The following is a 6,348-nucleotide window of genomic DNA, read 5'->3' on the forward strand; positions in this document are numbered from 1 at the left end:
TAAAACCAAACACTTTCAGGAAGATTGGGGTGTTTGGTCACCCTACAAATCTTGCCGACTCATTTAATAAATATCAATAGGGGGTGTGGTAGAGCATTTGTCTAACAAAAGCAAGGCCCTGGGTTCAGTCCTTAGCGCTGGTGCATGGAGGGTGGGGTAGGGGGAGATGGGGGAGGGGGGCAAGGGAGGGTGGGGAAGAAGAGGGAGGAAGGGGGGCAGGGGGAGGGAGAATAAATACCAATAGCCTCTAAATGTACTGTGATGAAACTGAACATGGGAGGATAAACTAACAGGGGCAAGGGAGACACTTTCTAGGTAGTGTCATCCTTAATAGTGATTTTTTTTTTGTTGATACAACAAATATCTCAGATCAAGTAAATTATAACAGGCTGGGAATCCAAGAGCAGGTCCCCAGCACTCAGCGTGGTATAAGGACTGGCTTGCATAACATGGCGGAGGGCTTCACTTGGTAATACAGACCAGACAGCCTAGTTTGTATCTGCCTTTAAAAAAAAAAAAATTAAGCCAAGTGTGGTGGCTCACGCCTATAATCCCAGCACTCGGGAGGCAGAGGCAGGTGGATCACTGTGAGTTCGAGGCCAGCCTGGTCTACAAAGCGGGTCCAGGACAGCCAAGGCTACACAGAGAGACCCTGTCTTGAAAAACCAAAAAAAAAAAAAAAAAAAAAAAAATGTATACGAGTGCTCTATCTGCATGAACACCTGCATGCCAGAAGAGGGCATTCGAACATATTATAGATGGTTGTGAGCCACCATGTGGTTGTTGGGAACTGAACTCAGGACCTCTGGAAGAGCAAACAGTGCTCTTAACCTCTGAGCCATTTCTCTGGAGAGGGGGAGAGGGAGAGGGAGAGGGAGAGGGAGAGGGAGAGGGAGAGGGAGAGAGAGAGAGAGAGAGAGAGAGAGAGAGAGAGAGAGAGAGAGAGAGTGTGTGTGTGTGTGTGTGTGTGTGTGTGTGTCTGTCTGTCTGTCTGTCTTATATAGCCAGTATAGGCATCCGGATCTGATCTAAGACTGATTACTTCCCTAAGACCCTACCTCCAATTTCCAGCAATATGGATTTGAAGGTTAAATTTCCACATGTGTGTTTTTAGAGAACACATCCAAATCATAGCACATAGGAATCTAGGTAGAGGTGGGAAAAGGGGAGAGAGATGCTTTAGGCCAAGGAGGAGAAGACAAACGAGTGAGAGCTCTGATCGTACCACTGCTGTTATGGCAAGGTCTTCAGAGCAAATGCAACATCCCTGGGAGAGCAGACTGAGGAAGGAGCTGGCCATTTGGCCATTTGGGCAGTGAATTCTCCAGTCCTGGAGAAACGGAGGAGCCTCAAAGGTTTGTGTGTGGTGGGGTGTGGTCTGGCTTGTCCTTCCCGTTCCCTTGAAAAGAGCCTCCCTGCCTCGCCCTGTCACCTACTTTAAAGCGCCTGCGTGTGTTGAGCCCTCTCCCATGTTTGCTGAGGTTGCTCCCCTTCCTTCCTACTGAACACTGATTGGCTCATACTTAGCCCAAGGCTTACCCACCCCCATACACGTACACAGTGTCTCCCTGACTCCACCAGGTGTGCCCTATGAGCGCAAAGAGAAATAATTGTTTGTTTCTCAAAATACCTTTTAAATGTATATGAACGAGAGACGAAGAAGAGATCCTAAGCGGGTGGGGGCGGGCGTAGGGCGGGGGCAGAGGAGGGAGGGCTAATGAGAAGGAAACTCGTGGCAATTACTGGAAAGAAGAAGAGGACCAGCAAGAAGGGGGCAGGAGAAATGGGGGGACGTGGAGGAGGATGGCTTAGATAAAGGCATAGTGGCGAATGTATGGAAACCCCAAAATAAAGCCCCACACTTCAGACCTTCGAGAGAGCACTCAGCAAGCACCAGGACCTACATTTGGCTCCTGGTACCCACGTAAAAGCCAGAGTTGGCCCCATGATGCCTGTGACCCCAGTGTTAGGAGGTTGAGACAAGCAGGTCCTGGGAGCTCACTGGTCAGCTGCTGAACTGAGACATGAGGTTCAGGGAGAGACAAGGCAGAGTCTCAGAGCAGGACACCCACCGTCGCCCTCTGGAAACCTCACTTTGCATGTAAACCTACAAATTAGTTTCAAACAAAACAAGTTTGCTAGACATGGTTGTACACACTTTTGTTGTTGTTGTTTCTTTTCTTTTCTTTCTTTCTTTTTTTGAGGCAGGGTTCCATTTGGTAGCCCCTGGCTGTTCTGGAACTTGCTATGTAGACCAGGCTGCCCTCAAACCTGGAGATCCACCTGCCTCTGCCTTCTAAGTGCTGGAGTGAAAGGTGTGTAGCACCACACCCACCCGGCCTTGCCTAGGGTTTTTCTTTTGTCATTGTGCAATATTGCTCGTGTTATTTTTTTTAAATGGGTTTTTAATTGTTTTGTCTCTCTTATTTAGAGAATATATTAGATAAATTAAGAATTAAAGTAGCTTACCGCCAGATAAAATTAAGCTTAAACAAACAGTGCTTTCATTTTCTGAGTAGCTATACAGAAAAGAATTGATTTTGTTATGTCATTGGCGGCAAAGAAGGCTGTGGAGATGTTAGCTTCTGCAAAAGGGCCTCAAATTTTTACCGCGCTGTCTTTGTATTGGGTTGGTTTTTGACTGCTTTTAGATTGACAGGTAAAACTTGAGCTGCCCGTCCTCAAGACTTGGAGGTCGGTGGCAGTAAGAGGCTGCCCCCCCTTCCTCCTCGCTCTCTCCCACCCTCATTGATTGATTATCCAGCCCATCTTTCTAGGCTCCCCTCCCGGGACTTAGTGGGAGTCATTGTCTGCTTTGAAAAGCTTGTAAATGATGTAACTGAACCGCCTTACTCAAAGATGTGTTTTGACCCCAGGTTTTATTGCGTGCTCACTTGACCCCGTTGCTTTCAGAACTGGGGTGAGTCAATATGTGATGGCCATGAGTGTTCACAGCAAAGGACATCTGTCCTCTTCATGCTGGCCAACAAGCAGAGATACAGAGAGGAAGGGCTGGGTCCCAGGGACCTCTGAATTGCTCCTGAAAGTGTTTTAACCTTTTCCCGAAGGATTGTATTTTACAAAGTATGTCTCTTTAGACTAGTATTAGTATTAACTAGGTTTTTTTTTTAATTTTTAAGGTTTGTTTGTTTGTTTGTTTATTTATTGTGTATATGATGCTCGGCCTGCATTTTCACCTGCAGGCCAGAAGAAGGCATCATATCACATTATAGATGGTTGTGAGCCACCATGTGGTTGCTGGGAATTGAACTCAGGACCTCTGGAAGAGCAGTCAGTGCTCTTAGCCTCTGAGCCATCTCTCCGTGACCTATTAATTAGTTTTTTGAGACAGGGTCTCACACTGTAGAACAGGCTGGCTTCAGATTCGTAGACACCCACCTACCTCTGCCTCTTGAATGCCCTTTTTATTTTCATTCCTTCAGTTAGGTCCATTTTCTCACCTTTTTGTGTTTCCTATTTATGACAGTGCTATTTCTGCCTCCACACACACTAGGCGACACCTCATCAGCTGAGCCGCACCCCTACCCCCAATCGTGGTAGTTCTGGAAAATTCTGCAAAATGTCCACCATCTAGGTCTGTCTGCTCATTTCCTTACAGCATCATTGAATTTGTTGCTCTAGTTCTATAACCTTGACTCTAGTTCTAAAGACTTGACAAGATCCACGTTCCACGTTGGGTAATCCAAGAAGCTCGCGGCAGCATTGTCCCACTAACTGATGGTAAATTTGATCACTTAAGATGGCGGGCCTCATCACTGGATATGCCTTCCACTTTTAATTAATAAGCAGCTTGTGGGGCAACACTCTGTCTGGTGTTCTTATAACTCTTCACCTGCTGACTCTACTGTCCATTAATGACTCTTGTCTAAACCAATGGTTGTACTGTGGGTTGGAACAGTTTTTCCACTGTAGAACCACTCTATATGTAGTACCTAGATTTCTTGTAAAGAAATATTTTTCTTTTTTTTTTTTAGAAATATTTTTCTTAGCCCCTCTTTTTTTGTGAACAGTATTCTCTCTGTCCCTCCTCTCTCTCTCTCTCTCTCTCTCTCTCTCTCTCTCTCTCTCTCTCTCTCTCTCTCTCTCTCTCTTTCTCTCTCTGTGGTAATTTGTGATGTTCAAGTCATACCACATTTGGCCAGTGCGAGCAGTTAGGATGAGCTCCTGTGCACGTCTTTTTACCATGGCTCTATCAATCTTGGGGTTCTGTTTTGCCTCTGGTACCAAATGTTCCAAGTGCAATTTGTACTCTCTCTGACCACTCCTAGAAGCGGCCATCTTATTCAAGGACCCTCGGGGACTTTAAATGCATCTTCTTTTCCTCACTTTCTACACATTGAGAGTCCTCATTGTGTATTTGTTTTCAGCCTGCCCATAAATGCCTTCTGGCTTTCTGTCTGTGCTCACAAATTCTTTTTAACACCGCCTTTATCCTGGTGCTGTGTTCTCTAGGCAATCTGTGTAGCTGCAAGCATTTCTCTTAGTCCTTCTCCATACTGTCTCATTTGACAGAACCCTGAGCTCACCTGAAAAAGTCTCACAAAGTCTGTAGGAAACTGGGGGCGGGGCTTGGAGAGGGAAGGCGGGGAGGGGCACGGGTGTGAGCAGGTGCATCAGAACCGCCTCCGGGGCGGGGCTTGGAGGGGAACGGCATCTCCACCGCCCCCACCCCCACCCCCGTGAACAGGTGCCTCAGAACCGCCTTTGCAGACCTTCATCTTCCCACAGCCCCTCTCCACCACATCCTCCCTCCATTGCTATTCTCTGCTCTTCCTGCTGCAGAGAGGACTCGGGGAGAGAACAGGGACTAAGAGTTCAAGAAAAAAAATTTTTTTTAATAGAAGAAAAGAAAATAGAAATGAGCCGGGCGTGGTGGCGCACAACTTTAATCCCAGCACTCGGGAGGCAGAGGCAGGTGGATCGCTGTGAGTTCGAGGCCAGCCTGGACTACAAAGTGAGTCCAGGACAGCCAAGGCTACACAGAGAAACCCTGTCTCAAAAAACCAAAAAAAAAAAAAAAAAAAAAAAAAAAAAGAAAGAAAGAAAGAAAGAAATGAAATCTCCTATCGTAAATATAAGTGCAAAAGTCTCTAAGTAGGAAACCAGAATATAACCCAAAGTAACACATATGATTTAGGAATTCAGAGCAAAACAACGCTGTGTGTGTGTGTGTGTGTGTGTGTGTGTGTGTGTGTGTGTTGGTAGTCTAAAAACTTTGAAGGGGGGGTGCTGGAGAAATGGCTCAGTGGTTAAGAGCACTTCGATTCCCAGCACCCACATGGCAGCTCACAACTGTCTGTAATTCTAAGATCTGACACTCCTACTCCAATTCACATAAATTAAAATTAAATAAAATATTTTTAAAAAAACTTTGAAGGGGAAGATTTAAAACTCATGGGGGTTTGTTTGCATTTGTTATTATTTTTGTTTTGTGTTGTTTTGGTGTGTGGGGTGGTGGTAGGAGAGATACCCCAGGAGCTAAGAGCACTTGCTACTCTCGCAAAGGACCCAGGTTCAGTTCCTAACAGGGAAGCTTGCAACTGTCTGTAACTCCAGTTCCTGGAGAGCCAACATCTTCTTCTGGCTTCTGTGGGCACTCCTTCCTCTCTGATGACTCTAACTTATATCGAGTTCACACACAAAAGCAGCCAGGACATCTGACCCCTTGTCAACCTGATACACGAACACAACACTATTAAGCTACAACCTTTTCTTTTTTATTCATCCCCAAGACCTCACATTAAACCCATAAACAACTTAAAAAGTCCCATAGTCTTCGAAAGTTTAATGTGCTTAAATTTGTAATCTCTTTTAAATATCCAATCCCTCTAAAATTCCAAAATCTCTTTTAAAGGTTCAAGGGCTTTCAGCTGTGGGCACCTGTAAAAAAATCAAAATTAATTAAATACCTTCCTCAAGAGAGAAGAACTAGAGCCCAGCCACAGTCCGAACCAAGAAAACTCAACTCCACAGTGCAAACGCTCAACGTCCAGTGTCTGGGATCCACACGCGATTTTCTGGTCACTTCTCTGGCTCTACCTTCTGTAGCACACACAGGTTGTCTTCCAGGCTCTGGCTGGCTCCTCTCCACTGCTGCTGCTGTCCTTGGTGGCCATCCCATGGTACTGGCACCTCCAAAACTGCTGAGGTCCTCTGTTCCCACTGGCTGCGCTTTCACCAGGAGCCTCTCATAGTCTCTTCCTGGTGACAAGCCTCACCTTCTCTTCATGACCCCTTCACTCCGGGGCCTTCAACTGCTACTCAGTCCGTCCGCACGTTCACCAATAGCCCCTCTCAGCCTCTCTCCGTGCCCAGCCTCAGCTGCTC

This window comes from Acomys minous, assembly GCF_964271855.1.
Source record: "Acomys minous genome assembly, chromosome: 8".
In the NCBI taxonomy this organism is placed as follows: Eukaryota; Metazoa; Chordata; class Mammalia; order Rodentia; family Muridae; genus Acomys; species Acomys minous.